This window comes from Canis lupus, chromosome 21, assembly GCF_048164855.1.
Source record: "Canis lupus baileyi chromosome 21, mCanLup2.hap1, whole genome shotgun sequence".
In the NCBI taxonomy this organism is placed as follows: Eukaryota; Metazoa; Chordata; class Mammalia; order Carnivora; family Canidae; genus Canis; species Canis lupus.
The window spans coordinates 20,567,485-20,584,082 of record NC_132858.1 but is presented as its reverse complement, the minus strand read 5'-3'; the positions used below and the strand labels follow the sequence as shown (position 1 = coordinate 20,584,082).

At 31.5% G+C, this 16,598-nt stretch overlaps 1 protein-coding gene across 5 annotated transcripts in view; it reads right to left on the bottom strand.

Annotated features, from left to right (window-relative positions):
• The window catches only part of ELP4 (elongator acetyltransferase complex subunit 4), a 252,787-nt gene that overhangs the window by 108,533 nt on the left and 127,656 nt on the right, over positions 1-16,598 (bottom strand). The gene's annotated exons all lie outside the window — the stretch shown is intronic.

Genomic DNA, 16,598 nt, shown 5'->3' with positions numbered 1-16,598 from the left:
TGACATAGGATGTGTCTTATGTTTTAAAAGAATCATCTTTCTGGCTGCTGCATAAGAACAAATTGAAGGAGATTAGTGTTAAAAGCAGATTATCTAGTTAGGAGGCTATTACAATAACCCAGATAAAACAACAGGATGTTTTGGACTGAATGGTAGCATTGGCAGTAGTGAAAATTGGTTTGATTTTTTTTAATAAAGATTTTTATTTTATTTATTCATGAGAGAGAGAGGCAGAAACACAGGCAGAGGGAGAAACAGGCTCCATGCAGGGAGCCTGACGCAGGACTCGATTCCAGGTCTCCAGGATCACGCCCTGGGCAGAAGGCGGCGCCAAACCACTGAGCCACTGGGGCTGCCCGAAAATTGGTTTGATTATGAATATATTTTAAAAGCAGAGTCAGTAGGATTTTCTGTCAGATTGGATGTTGGGTAAACAGTGATTGTGCTGAGGAGAAAAGAAAAATCTTACTCTGAACACCTGGAAAAGATTATATGAATATAGTATTTTCAGAGGTGGGACTTCCACAATGTCCACGGTATAAGTACCTAAGAGGTCTGAAACTAATATGATATTGTATTTCAATGATACTCAAATTTTTAAAAAAGTATGTAAGAGGTGGTGTGAGAAAAGAAACCATGTGTAATGTTTCCATTTCTCACAGTGCCTGCTCATAACTTCAACATTGTATGTGCTTAAGAAATACATACATTTTTTAAAAAGTTTAAATGTATTAATTGCTCTATCACAGTTCCTTCTCATGACTCCCGGGGGGAAAAACTCTATCCATTCAATCTGTCACAATCTCTTTCCTTTCCTGTCCTTATTCTTCATTTCTATTTGACAGTGATGATTTTTCCTGCTTGCAAAGATTTTATATGTTAAGGAAATCGGATGAATAAATAACTACCTTTTCTGTAGGATTACCAATACAAAGAGAAAGAGGAAAAAGAGAGTTGTAGCAATTAGCAAGCATTTAGCTTCAGTAATTTCCAAAGCTTCATTACTGCCACACCATGTACAAATACACCTAGCATTTTTTACAGTCCCAGGTATTTTTTTTTTAAACTAGGTACCAGAAACTAGAATTAATGAAGACATTGTTACTGATATTATATAAAGAGATAATATTCAACTTTGTTTTGGTAATATGGACAGAATGTAAATTCAGTTCATAAATGTAAAATCAAATTGTTTCAGAATTCCTGTTCCTGAATAAATCATGTTTAGTTTTGTGTCTTCAGGTTTGAGAGAAAAAACATGCCCTGGCATTTTTCAAATAGGCCTTATGTGAAGACCCCAATGCTATAGGGAAGAATGTTTTAGCTCCATTTACTTCCAGTCCTAAAATGCATAAGTGGCAAAATGAAGAAAAATGGTTGGTAAGTCAAGCTAAAAAGGTAACTCATATTAACAGTCTTATAAATGAGGCTTTCTATATCAAATGTTTTGGCATAGCTTTCTAAAATATACACATAATACAGACTTCTATTCAGATCAGATAGAAATACATGTTTCCCCATATTCTACCTTTTATTAAAGAAAATGTGTCAACCAAAGACATGGTGATGACTGGTAGCATCACACTTAGTTTTCCTATTAAAATGCCAAGAGCATGCAAGCAATTTAACACACCAACTCAGAGGCATTTTTTTTTCTTATTTAGTAAGTGAAGAATGTGTCTTCAATGCTCCTCTGTGCATCCTTTATTAAATAAAATGTTCTACAACCTTTAAAATGTTCTAAAAGGTTTTCTAAATAGTATTCTATTAAATGCTCTATTAAATAAATTTTTCAAGAGGTTCTAAACGAGGGACGCCTAGGTGGTTCAGTTGGTTAAGCATTTGCCTTCAGTTTAGGTCATGCTCTCGGGGTCCTGGGATGAAGCCTTGGTTGGGCTCCCTGCTCAGTGTGGAGTCTGCTTCTTTCTCTCCCTCTGCCCCTCCACCCCACTCATGCTCTGTCTCTGTCCCTCTCTCTGAAATAAATAAATAAAATCTTAAAAAGGAAAAAGAGGTTCTACACAGATCTTGTTGTACTGTTTACTTACATAAAAAAAAAAAAATCAGTTCTCCAATGCAGACTGATGAATTGCTAATAGTATTATCCATGCTAGATACTTCCAACAATCACATTTTGGTTTGTTTTCATGGTCATATACTATATCCCTTAGGTCAAAGGATATCTTAAATAAGAAGTTGTAGCCTAACAGCATCTCTAAGAAATCTTCCAGTTCTGTTAAATAAAGTAACAATAAGCGACTTGATATATAATCAAAAGAATCAATTAACACATCATATTGTGTACTAGGAATTCCAAACATATTTGGTGTGTTTAAAGAAATATTTTCAAAAAAAAAATAAAGGAACATTTTCAGTCATCTTCTTTTATTTTTTTATTTATTTATTTATTTTATTTTTTATCTTCTTTTAAATAATTCGTATTACACCTAGAAATGTTTGATGATCAAAGCAGTATAGTTTGTTATGGTAACTGATAATGAGATGAGAGTTTATGCATCAGAACCATGACTTATCAAAAACTACTGCTATATCATGATAGTTTTATTAATTTCTGGGTTTTAGTCTTCCATACTTAATAAGAATATCATCAGTTCATATGGAAGCCATTTGAGAACATGTTATTAGACTTGTATAGTAAATGAATTGCTCATGTAATGGCTAGTTGATTGAATTATTACTTCTAATTTACAGATGCTCAATAAATTTCTGAGGAGCTATATGCAGATTTACACAGTAACAGCATAAACACTATTTATAACAAATACCATTATAACAAAATCCCCTTATGACAAAAGATTTCAAATTCCCAAATGATGGCTTATATATATTTAAAAATAGTAACTGATACAACTTCAATGTAACAAAACAGTTTGTACAATCTCTTTGAAACTTCTACAACAGAGAAGCCCTTAATGACTTATGTAATAACAATGAGATAGATGAGCATAGAGTACACTCACAACTGGCTCCATCACCATTAATTACTTAAAACTAGGTCCAGTTGAGTAGGCTGGTGAAGGCCACAGAGTTATCTATAGAGATGTATCTAGAGGTTTTTCTATCTGTGTAAGAATTTAGGGTTGAGTAGGGTGCCCTACTTATAGTCATCAGCCTCATCCTGCCACCTCACCTCCCTCACCTCCCTTTTGTGCCCCGACCAGAAAAACAAAATGAATACTAAGCAGCTAAAAGATAGTCCCTGCTTAAAACAAAGTTCTTGGTAGGAGTGAAAGAATGGTAATACTGTAGCCAGCCTAGAGCTTGATGACCTATCTTAGCAGCCTGAAGCCCAACCTTAGGTCACATGACTACTTCAGAGGTTCACAGAATTTTGTATGAGGCAGAGTCAGGGGAAGAGAAGTGCTTTTCACAGTCACTTCACAAGTAAGTCTTGTTGCTTTCTATCCTTAGATGCTGTAGCCATTATTCACTGGGGAGCTCAATGTGCTATTAGAAAGGCTGTTATGAGGATATGTGTTTTGGGGTATCGATGTTGAGTTATCTGCATCTGAATATGTGTATGTGTCATTGAAGGTTATTAGGTGCTAGGCTAGGCATTTGTTATGGACCTTTTAGTCTAAGTAGAATAAAGGGGGTGAAATATCTTGTTTATAAGGGCATAAAATCTTATATCTCAATTTAGTGAGCTATTATCTAAAATGTATTAAATCTATGAAATCATATATAATGTATGATGTTTACTTTTAATGACTGATAATGTGTGAAATTTTCTTTCAGTGGTTTAATATGAAATGAATAATTGCATACTTCCCATTGTAAATCTTAAATACTTTCCAATGGCAAGGCTAGTTAAAATATTTCTGTTCTCATTCTTGCATATTACATGAGCTACAAAATTCACCTTTTAAGTTCTGTTCTCTAGTGTAGAGACACTAACAAATTATTTATTATTATTATTGTTTTTTACAAAAGGCTTCTAAGTGAATAGTTGTGATTCCATGTGTAAGTATGCGAGCAAAGAAACCATTTAACTAACTTTTATGATTTTATTTTGAAAATCAGGCTGATGTGTAAGGAAACTTAGGCCTTCTACTTTCTATTTCAAATCTTTAATTATAAGCATTATACATTTGAAAGGCATCTTAAATTAGGTATTATCTTAGCCCTACCTTTATTTACTTTCACATAATTATCCTGATGAAAGATATAATTATGGCATTATACAAAAGTACTAACCCATTTTTTAAAATTTTTCCTAAGTGATAAACACATTACATATGGATTAAGGCAATAAATCTCCAACTAAAATAGCTAGGATTTAATTGAAAAGTGGAAACTAGAATTCCTAGTTCTTGGTTAAAAAAAAAAAAAACCTTATGAAAAACAGTATTTGGGGGAAATGCTTTATGAATAAATTTCAAGATATAATTATAATTTTCTAGTTACATAAAAATGTTTATTTTAATGCCCAATTTTAGAGAAGAAAAACTGAGAAACATGTCTTTTAACACCATGGAAAAAAAGCAAAAGGCTCTCTTTGCTTGAATTTTTCATTTTGTATTACTGTGGAGTGTCATGGAGACAGAATCACAATGTGACATTTTAATCCTCATCTTTGATGTCTGCAGCATAAAATTATTACTCTTAGAGCAGTGAGAAGGAGTCCCTATTTAGAAAACAATGAGGCTTATTATGTAATAACTGGAAGGAGAAATCATCCTCTGTAACTAGCAGAGTAGCTTCCAATCCTCTGAAGGAATGGTAAAAGAAGATGGCCAGGACATAACACTTCCAAACTTAATTTTAAACAATGACCCAAATTATCATAAAATAATTAATCATGTTTCACTCAAGTGATAATAGATATAAATGTCAATTGACTAGGAACAATGAATATGTAGGCCCATGGGATATTACTATCCAATGTTATCAAGATGTTATCAACTTGGCACCTCCCCTCTATTTGAAGGGTATATTTTAAATGCTCAGTTGGTTTGGCTTTAATTAGTCATCCTGATGGGTATTCATACCCAATCTTTACCACATGTCTATAGAGGCAAGAGGAAGAGATAATATAGACAAGCTAAAAAAAAAAAAAAAAGCATTTAAATTTGAATTAAAGTTATTTGATAGTGTTTTAATGCACTAAAAAAAGTTTCTCATTAAAAAGGAGAGTTTTACATAAGCCAAAGATTTAGAAGGAAGTCACTATATTGGTAGGGAAGGGCCGCTGGAGTGGAGAAGCTAGTAAAATCTTCACCAAGTAGAAAAGACTGAGTTAGGTATCAAAGTGCATATCTTTTTTTTTTTTTTTTTAAGTTCTAGGTTGATATGGAGAAGCACTGCAACATTAAAGGCAAGAAACAGTTCATTAACTAGGGAAAATTAAAACAGGCTGGTATGGCTACTATGCCAGGGGCTGCACTTGGGCTTTGAGAATTGATTCCTTAATGCTCTTCTTCAAAGAGCAGACAACTCAGACCCATATAGAGAGTTAATTAAAGATGTAGTCAGGGTACTACATTATACCTATAGTCAACAATAATATATCATACAATTAAAAACTGTTTAAGAGGATAGATCTGAAGGTTTTTTTTTTTTTTTTAAGGATTTTATTTTACTTATGAGAGAGAGCAAGCAGGGAGAGGCACAGAGGGAGAGGGAGAAAGAATCTGAAGCAGGACTCAGTGCTGAGCACAGAAGCCCAACATGGGGCTTGATCTCAGAACCCTGAGATCATGACCTGAGCCGAAACCGAGTTGGTTGCTCAAATGACTGAGTGACCCAGGCACCCCTCATGTTAAGTGTTCTTATTACAATTAAAAAAGAGAGAGATGTAGTCAGATATTTAGTAGACATATGTAGCTGATATACTGTTATATTTAGTAGATGTATTATTTTCCACATATTATTTGTTTTTCATTCAACAAACATTTACTAAACACCTACTGTGTGCTAGAGCCTGTGTTAGGTGCTGTGGATACATTATTAAACAAGAATATGAAACAATTGCTGCCACCAGCTTACAGTACAAACATCAAGGAAAGAAAATATTACAATAATATTTATAAGTGCGAAAATAGAGATTATTTACAAGGCACTCTAGGAGTACAGAGGGAGGCTACCCAACCTGGTTTTGGAAAATCAGGATAGATATTTTAGAGGAAGTGACATCTACCTGAAGGAAGAATAAGAATGATCTGGCAAGAATACTTGGAAGAAAAGGGAGAATATTTTTGGCATTTACAGAAGAGCTGGATGTGACAAAATGGGCCACTGTGGGGACTGCATGTACAAGAGTCAGGCTGCAAGTTGGAGTTCAGGCAAGAGATGGGCTAGAGACATTGCCAGAGGCCAGATATAAGGGTATGTATTTTGATAAAAAGCACTGGACTAGATTAAAAATTTACTTAAAAGTACCTCTATAAATATTCACTGAATGAAATAACAGAAATCTACCATTAATCTGGCTCTCACATAATTAGTCCTTGAAACTTCAATTGACTTAGCATGTACATTATATTGAAATAACAAACATTTCATCCCAGGTCAGGATATTAAAAAATCTGACCCAATTTCTCACACTTCTCTCTAAGGGACTCTTACACATGCCCCACTCCCACCCTCACACACGGCACCAAAGTAAATTTCATCCCAATTTTTAAAGCAAAGATGAGGGAATTATTTTAGTGGGAAGGAATTATTCCCTTTTATACAAACAAGTCACTTGAGTGTTGCTAATCATTTAATTAAAAATAGTCTGAAGGCACAATAATTTTGTCTTAGTGTTAAGGCTTTTTTCAGGATAATTTTATATAACATTTACTAAGATGAATGACCATTTTACTCTTTTCTTGTCATATGTTTTCTAAGATTCATGGTATACTATGCTTAGGCATATAAGTATATTTTTTTAAAATGTTGAAAAAAAGGTTTTATTAAAACCGAAAACAAAAAGCATAATTATTTAAATATTATACAAAACATCATTTTAATCTGCATGTTTTCTAAATTTAAAATAAACATTCTGCTTTCCAAATGAAGCAATTACTTTTTCAGATCATAACTATTCAATAATTACCATTTTTAAATTTTTGAATATTTACTGCAAAGCAATGTGGTATCAACTTTTCTGATTAGAAAATAGATGCTTGTGGGAAAAATGGAAGCAATTTTATTTAAAAAAATATGCAGATGCATCCTATAATAAAAAATACATTTAATGATCATATAATTAGATGGGAGGAGTAACTGGAGATGATAAGATGAATGGATCACAGCTTTTACTGCATTAGTTAAAATTTAACACAAAATTAAGGCTGCCTACCATTGGAGTTACTGTATAAGTTAGATTTTTTTCATTTTATTATTTTGAAATAAAGAATATGCATAGTTTACTAACTGATAGCACTCCCTTTTCTTCAGAAGTATATGTCATTAAAGTATATTATGCAGCTCATAAAGTTGAAATTATAAACTTGAAATTAAAAATATGGAAATCTGTAAATTTACTTTGACATTTTTTTCAGGATATTTATTTTAGATGATGTTACTGAAATCTCATGTGACTCACTTATAACCATCATATTAGTTGAAACAAAAATACTAGAAAATAAAAATTTAAGATTAAATTTGTTAGAAATAATTTATATTGCACTGAAAAATATGAGTGTTTCACCTACTATATTGACTAAATAATTTTGTGATACTAGGAATCTAATTTACATAAATTTCCAAATAAAGTTGATGGTTATTTGACATCGGTTACTTTAGAAAGGCTCTGTGCAGAACACATTAATGATTATACTACTGTTTCATAAGATTATAGAAAAAATTGTCTTTATTAGAAGGAATCTTTCCAAGGGAATAATAAACTTTAATTAACACTAAAGGATAATTAAGAATAAACTTATTAAGTGACTGTTCTGATAAACTAACATGGGTCAAACTTTCCAGGCCACCTAATTATCTTTAGGTGGAATCACATTTCAACAATCCAGGCCAGGTTAAAAAAGATACCATTTTATCACAACTTCTATATGTGGTCTTTGAAAAACTATTTTAATATCCAAATGCCTTTGTTTAAATCATCTCAATCTTGTCTTTTACAATTTAAATCTCATATTCATTTGGTTCTCCATGTTGGCTGTTAAAAGTAGCCTTATGATTAAACCCTCTATATACATTCTTGAAAATCATTTCAGATTTTTCATTTAAGATATTAACAGTAGGTCCTTTAACATCTCCTTGCCCATCATTTCAAAATATTTGATAATTTCTGATTCCAAAGGAAGAAGTTTCACAAAAAAATATAGGTCAGTAAATGAGTTTATTTTAAAATCTACATAAGGAATATTTATTAAAAAATCAAAATTTTCCTGCTGCAGTGTTCAATTTATTATTCTTTTCAAATCTATTTTTAACTTTGAAATACATTTGAAACTTATTTTGAAAAATATTTTTATTAATGAGATAAACCTTCTTAAAAACTTTTTTTTGTAATATAAAAATTTACAGAGATGGTTCAAGAACTGGTAAATTATGGTAGGAATCAAAATACTAATAGAAAATCTTTGATTTTTGACAATTGTGGTATATAGATAAAAGAACATTTTAGAAAGCAGAAATATTTTCTTAGATGACTATAATTTTTAACTTCATAGTGAAGCTAACCTATAGGTAGTACTTGTAATGGAGGAAAATGTTCACCAAACATTTTTGGGTAAAAAAAAAGATATTTGTAATATAAAAGCAATCCCAGTGAAAATTGGAGAAATTAGAAAAGAGAAATCTCTCCCTTCTGCTACAGGCATAGTTTAAGTCTTATTTCACAAATAAAAGGACCCTCCCTAGCATATGGAGTAGTTGCCATGTCCTCCCAGGGATGGTCTGTAGCTATGTTCACCTCAGGCTCATCAAGAAGAGGTGAACTGTCAAATATAATTTCAGTCATAGGGTGGTTTGGTTGAGACAGATTAGTGGTATGCAATCATGATAGATAGTTTATCCTAGTTCCAAAATGCCGCTTGGGAAATCTTGAACTCAAATGAACAGAGACTCAGTCATTATTAGTGTCAAAAAGGTATACAGAGACAAAATTTGGTTGGCAGCACGAAAGATGAATCAAAGCAAAAAAAGTGACCAATTGCATGTTCAAAATCGAAATTGAGAAGCATATTACAGTTTGGAAACACTTTAAATACCAGAAAAGTCACACATTACTAGTTGTTCACTGATTAATATTTAAAACATGTTCCTCTAAAGTAATATATTTTTAGAAAGACAATACAAATTGCATGTGTTATCATATTTCAAAATCTTTATTCTCAGTGTGATGCTGAATTAGAGTCTCCTCTTATATAAAGGATTAAGACAGTGAGATACTTTAAAAAATTTTACGTAATTTTTACTCCTTTCCTTCAGTTGAAAATTCCAAGAAATAGTTTTTTTAAAAGAAAAATTGGTTTTGTGGAAATATATTAACATTTAAGTGTTACATAATTTGATGACTTCCTTAGGAAGAAATCAGGATATAGAAAGGGTATAAACTTAGAATGTGGAAAAACTTAGAACTAAAGAACCTTCCAAATATTTTCTAAATATTTTCTAAATACACATTTATAAATTATAAAATACATTATTCTATTAGCAAACACAAACTTTGGTATCTTTAAATCAACCCCCCCCCCCAAACCAACTGAATATCCACAAAAAGAATGTCCTCAAGTGTCACTGCCTGAAGTGATATGCTCTGACAAATCTAACAGCTCTTTCTGTGTCATTCCTAATGCACTTGTCACTCAGTATTATCCATCCTCATTAATGACAATGGGAAAGTTTATCTTGGGAACACGTTTTAAATCATCTACTCTTTACAATGGGACCATGAAATCTCTTACAAAACATGAGGCGGGAACTACTCTGACAACAAAACCCCTTCCTGGCAGCTTTATTCTTAATTCCTGTTCAAGGAGTAATCTGTTTATTATAAAATCATACAGAACAATATATTAAACAGAATTTGAAACAAGAATAGCTAGTGTGATTTTCAAGCTTACAAGTATTTTTACAACATTTTTATTAGGCTGAAAACACTAAGTTGAGTCCTTTTTGTGTGGTTTCATGCAATCTTCTTTTCTATTCTACATTATAAACACCTTTGCAAAGGATTGGTTTTATCTAATTTTAAAACAATTTACAAGTGCCAAAGACATTAATCCTTATATAATTATTTAAAAAATAATAATATGCATTAAGGAAAAGAAATTCTGTGTTCATGTTTAAATTTCCTAACTAAAATGGCAAAAGATTTCAGCTCAAGTTTCATACAGCTTAAAAATATTCTGACCAGTCCCCAAACTGTTTTTAATAATATATTTATATTTTAAGTTTTAATGTGGTCTTATTTCCTTGCCTAAAAAATTCCTACAGTTAAAAATATGAAGTGAAAAATAAGCAAGACTTCTTGATCCATCGTGGCCACTTAAACCTTCTGTTTTAATTTGGCTATCAATTACATACACTAGGTAGTGTGGATAATGAGCAGCTAATCTTTCTTTGGTATACTTTTGCTGCTAAAATCAAAACCTGCTAGAAATATATCCTTATGCTTCTAATTACTCAATCATCAAAAGTTTCATGCTACTTTTTGATTAATTTACTTATGGCAAAATAATCTTAAATAGATTACAATAAATTTGAAAAGTCATACTTAATGTAGATTTTCTCACTTTTAATCTGAAGTTCACTTGTGAATTCAAACATGCTAAAGACAAAAATATTGATTTCTAATACTTAAATTGTATGCACCTGTAATTCATGAAGCCTTTTTTACCTCAGAACTCAAGATTATTACTTTAGTATTTCTAATTAACACCTTATTTTAAAGAAAAAAGAAAAAAGGTTCCATTAAAGGGTGTTTCAAAGTTTATGTGGGCTTCGTGCTTAAGTTTCTAAGTTAAATGTACAATAAATAGCATAAGATGGTTAATTTAATTTATAATGTTTTATAAGAGAAATAAAAAATCTAAGGAAAATAGGAAGATATACATATAAATTATAATTGTTTCTCATATACTAGGTATTTATTAGGATATATAATTCAGTTATAATACATAAAATATCAATTAGTGTGTGGCTTCCGAAAGCAGAATTAGTACTAATGTAATGGGGGGAAGTTGCTTTAGCATCTGAAAGAATTTTCTAGCAGCTGTAGTTGATAGAGACTGAAATGGGGTGCCTCTAAGAAAGTGGGTTCTTTATGAATACACAGAGGCTGAGTGAGAAAAATATGTGCATATGATACGAACGTGGCTTTGAAGCATTGTAAGTTCCCTTCTCTTCTGATTTTTGAATTATAAGAAATGTAGGTATTTTCTCAAAGAAACACACCAGCATTATTAATTCAGAAAGTGTAAACTACACATCAAATGATTATATGGGTTTATTATTACTCAAAGCTTAATTTGAGACTATCGATCATATCCTGCAATTGACAATTCTTTCAGTAAATTTTATTTAAAGTATGCAGTCTTCTAAAGTAGTGGTTGTTATTTATTGCAAAGTTTCTCTGTAAATGACCAGAAAGTAAATATTTTTTGGCCTTGCGTGCCATAAAATGTCAACTTAGTGATGCAGAGTGAAAGCAGCCATAGACAATTTATAAACAAATAGGCCTGGCTGTGTTCCAATCAAAGTTTATTTAAAAAAAACAAAAAACACACAGTAAGTCTGGATTTGGCCCACAGGTCATAGTTTGTGAACTTCGTGCTTTAAAGCAACAGGGGCAAAGTTGGTTTAATGTCTTTTACTTACCTATTTTTACATGAACCAAGCCAAAAGACTCTTTCCAATAAAATGATGGGAATGTTACAATGTTTGAATGTTAAAGCAATGAAACGGCTCATATTTATGGCACTATGAAAAGTAGACCACAATTTCCAAAATATCTTTACATGTACTCTTTCTGTTTCTTGACTAAATTACACATTAAGTCAATAGGATCCATGAAGGAAATGCATTCAGCTATAAATTATGCACTGTAAAGCTTTTCTTCTGAATATAATCGTCCTTACATTTCTATCTGGGCCAGGATGGTTTCCCAGGAGGAAATTCTTAAGAAGCCAAACTAAAAGAATTAGACTGGGACTTGTCAGCTCCATGTGCACAAAGAGGTCAGTGGGATGATTCTGCAATAATGATAGTTCTGATGCTTTGTTAGTGTGGAAGTGGTATTAGTTGCTTTATTACCAGTGTGCACTTAAATCTGAACTTAACCAAAATGTTGTATTTAAATTCCACTGTACATAATCATTTCATGCTTGACTCCTGAGTTTCATAAATCCTTTTCTGTTAAAAGCCACAGAACCATAAGGCAATAAAATCCACTCTACTGGCCTGAGAAGACTAGGCATATTAACAGGCAATTACTGGGTCAAAGGGGATTAGAAGGTATAGGTAACTTTAAACCTAAGAATCACATCTGATTCTTGTCAGCTGTGGGGGACTTTTACAGATTTGGAAAATTTATGATAAAATCTTTTAAGATAAAGCATTCAAAATAATTTTCAAATGGCAAAAAAATGACAGGAAATAATGATTCAAACAATACCAAGTACTTTTTGGTAACTAAAAGTTATATATTTCTTCATTTTCTATCTGATATTTTTGAAGAGTACAGCTTGACTTCATTTCAGCAATAACAATTCATTACATTGTTAGCTGATTTTGAAATAGTTTTTTGTTGACACACAATGTCCTATTAGTTTCAGGTATACATCATAGTGATTTGATATTTTTATACATTGTAAAATGATCTCCATGATAAGTCGAGTTACTATCTGTCACCATACAAAGTTATTATGATATTAGTGACTATGTTCCTATGCTGTACATTACATCCTCGTGACTACTTTTTATAACTGGAAGTCTGTACCTCTTAATCCCCTTCACCTATTTCTCCTGCTCCCCCAACCTTTCCCTCTCTGATAACCAACAGTTTGTTTCTTGTATCTATGAGCATGTTTTTGTTTTGTTTGTTCATTTTGTTTTTCTGGTTCCACATATGAGTGAAATCATATGGTATCTGACTTTCTTCCACTTGTTTCACTTAACATAATACTTTATAGGTTCATCCATGTTGTTGCAAACAGACCAGCTGCTATTTTTGAAGGTTACTTTACTTATTCAAAACTTTCGAAGAATGCTAACCATTTATGAAAACTGTATTAGCATTATCAGACTATTCCATATAGTCATATAGTTTCATATATCTGAAAGGGTGAGGGTTTTTTTTTTAAGATTTTATTTACTTATGCATGAGACACATAGAGGCAGGGACACAGGCAGAGGGAGAAGCAGACTCCATGCAGGGAGCCCGACGTGGGACTCGATCCTGGGACTCTAGGATCACACCCCGGGTTGAAGGCAGCGCTAAACCGCTGAGCCACCCGGGCTGTCCTGAAATGGTGAGATTTTATACTCATACTAATATGTTTGAGCACTGTCAAGAGGACATTCATTCATTCATTCATTCATTATGTTTTGAGCACCTACATGATCAGGCACTGAACTAGGAAGAGGGGAAATGTTGATGAGTAAAAGAGACATGAATTTAAAGTATTTCTGCACCTAAATGAACTGCATTTTCTCAAAGCTGCAATATTTTATAAAAGAGGCTTAAGAATGATCATGATATTTTCGCTGTGCTAAAGAAATATGGTAGCAAAGCCAAACAACACATTGAAGAGTAGATGGACTTTCAAGAGCTAAACAACAAGCAGATTTATCTGATTTATGTAATCAGATATTGTCTGCTTACATCATGATTGGCCTTAATGACTAGCCTTGGTATTTTTCTATAAAAATAAGTCCCTCAAGTTGTTGAAGGGTAATTTATCATTATTCATTTGATTTGTTTAATTACTTTTGTTAGACCCGGATTTGATTTGGCATTGGCTACAAATTTAAAGTTTTTGATAATACAAAGCAACACCCAAAGTAATTAGAGGTATATAGATGTGTGTCTGAATGGCCAAATTCAGAGGGAAGAATCTAGAAAGTGCCGAATAAATTTATTTCAGTAGTATATATTTACTAATTTGATTTTGAGAGCAAAAAAAAATGACTTAACCTCGTGTGTGTGTGTGTGTGTGTGTGTGTATAACATAAAATCTAAATTCATTAAAATCACTATAAGGTACAAAATATTTTATTTTCATCATTAGTTTTACTTTTACCCTAAAATCTTGATTTACTGAAAAATCAGGTGAGTGAATTCATTCAGCACAGACCATTACTAATACTTTATCTGCACCACCATTTGTTTCCCTCAGAGCATTGGAAAGGCTATGAAAAATAATGAAAATAAATCGCTGTCAAGTTTGATTACTTTTTCATACCTATCCCTTACAAATTTTGAACTTCAATACAGAAAAAATTTTTCTGAAATTTTGAAACATGCTAGTTTTATGATAAAGAACATTTGATGGTTCCATTGTGCTAAATTTCCCTATATCTGGACATGATCCATATATTTAACAACTGTGTATATTTGTATATGAGCATTTTTCCTTAAAAACTGTAGGTATATATTTTAATAATTTTCTATAGTACTGGTACATTTGGTTTTAGTCAACATTTTAGCAACTTGTTTGTAAAAATATTAACAAACTAGTATTGTGTTAGTTTTTCCCTTTGACCACTGAATACAAGATAAGTTGACCCATTTATTTACAGACTCAACAAGGGCAATCCATTTCATGCTATAGCACTGACCCTTAACAAAGATCTTGTAAATGAGTAGCCTATTACAATATGTACAAGTGACCTTTAATTGCACCAAGAGGCTTTTTGTTACAAGAGTTTTCAATGCTACACCATAGCTACAGTATAAGTTGGTAAAATATTTCTTAGGTTGTTGAGCAGATATATCAACAACCTCTCCCTATCAAAATATATATACAAAAAAGGCATTTAACTAAGTCTACATTATAATAATGCCTTTTAAATGACTATTGATCAGAAGCATAAGCTGTTTTTCCAATCATGGAAGAATTAAATATTTAGAACTAGCACAAACAATTCATTAAATCATTAAAAATGTAAAAAATACAACTTTTAAATAAAATAGCATTTGGAAATAAAAATAGTTATTTTGTACTGAGTAAAGGCTTCATTTTATAACAGAAGATTTTAATCTTAGTAAAAGACACCTCTTCTCTCTTTATTAAATAACTATACAACTGGAACTTTTACAACTTCGAAGTGTTTAGGGAAGAATCACATATCCAACAAAACATACTCAAATCCTCAAATATATTCCAAAAGTCATTTATATTAAGTAAAGGTATTTAATGCAAAATTTCAATAAAGTATAGGATCAGATATTTCAACTGATTTACTCAGACATTTCTGAATGACTACAATATATTTTTGACAGTCTTAACAAAAAAATGAAATCAAATACTCAAATTTCATTAAACCATTCATATTAAGTATCTTATTTCTGGAAGGCTCATGCCAAAATGATTTAGTCCGATTCTCTTCAACAATGGTGGGTTGACTTGACAGCACCTGACAAAACAGTTCAGTGAACTTCACTATACCAGATACAAAGAACCTGAATCGGCTACTCTATGAAATGTCCACTGTGGTGTGGAGTTATGACAGTAATAACTCTGATGAAACTTTAATTTCTACTTAAATAAGAGAACTGCTTTACTAGTTTTGTGGCTAAAGGAACTTCCATTATACCTCCATTTCTCTTAGTCTCTTAAAAGTTCTATCTTTTAAAAGCCTAGTAACTTATATTTAATCTCATTGTTCCTTAATGAGGAATATTTCTTACAGTAAACTGTAGGAAACTTTTTTTAGTAACACTGATCAATAAAAAAGAAAATACTTTGCACTCATAAGATTAATTGCTTAATTTTGCTTAAAGATAGTAGCTGAAGGATTTCCAATAAATAAAACATTTGCAGCAGAAAAAGAGATATTAATATGAATGGATTAAACCTTCATTAGAACAAGTTATGATAAAAAAGGATGCAAAAATAGGAAATTTGAAAAAACTGAATTTGGTATCTTACTACCTTATAAACTGTATATACCTTAATTATCTAGCGAGATAAATTTTAATGCTTCAAAGATAATATTATAAAATAATTTAGAAAAATATAACATGGTAATTATGAGCAAATTAATATTTGCAAAAATACCTGACTGTAGAATGTAAATGAATACAATAATAATACACTGTAGTTAAATTTTTATACTTTTGAACCATATCAAAAGAGTGGACCTAAACAAGGGAACCATGGTTCTTTGTATAGAATATTTTCCCTACTTTACATGGTTAAGATCTAGAAATCCTACAGAAGTGGTTAGTGTCTTAGGGAGTGGCTTTATAGTTTTTGCAAATTAACTCTTCTATTAAGAAATACCTACCAAATACCAGAAATTAGTAAAAAAATAAGGAAAGAACAATCTCACAGTTCTAATGTTATATAAGGGAGAAGCCATGACTAATCCAATCTGAATCTTATAAGGTATTTTATAAAAATAGAGTAGAAAAAAAATAAAAATAGAGTAGAAATGCTTATTAGGAACACAAGAAT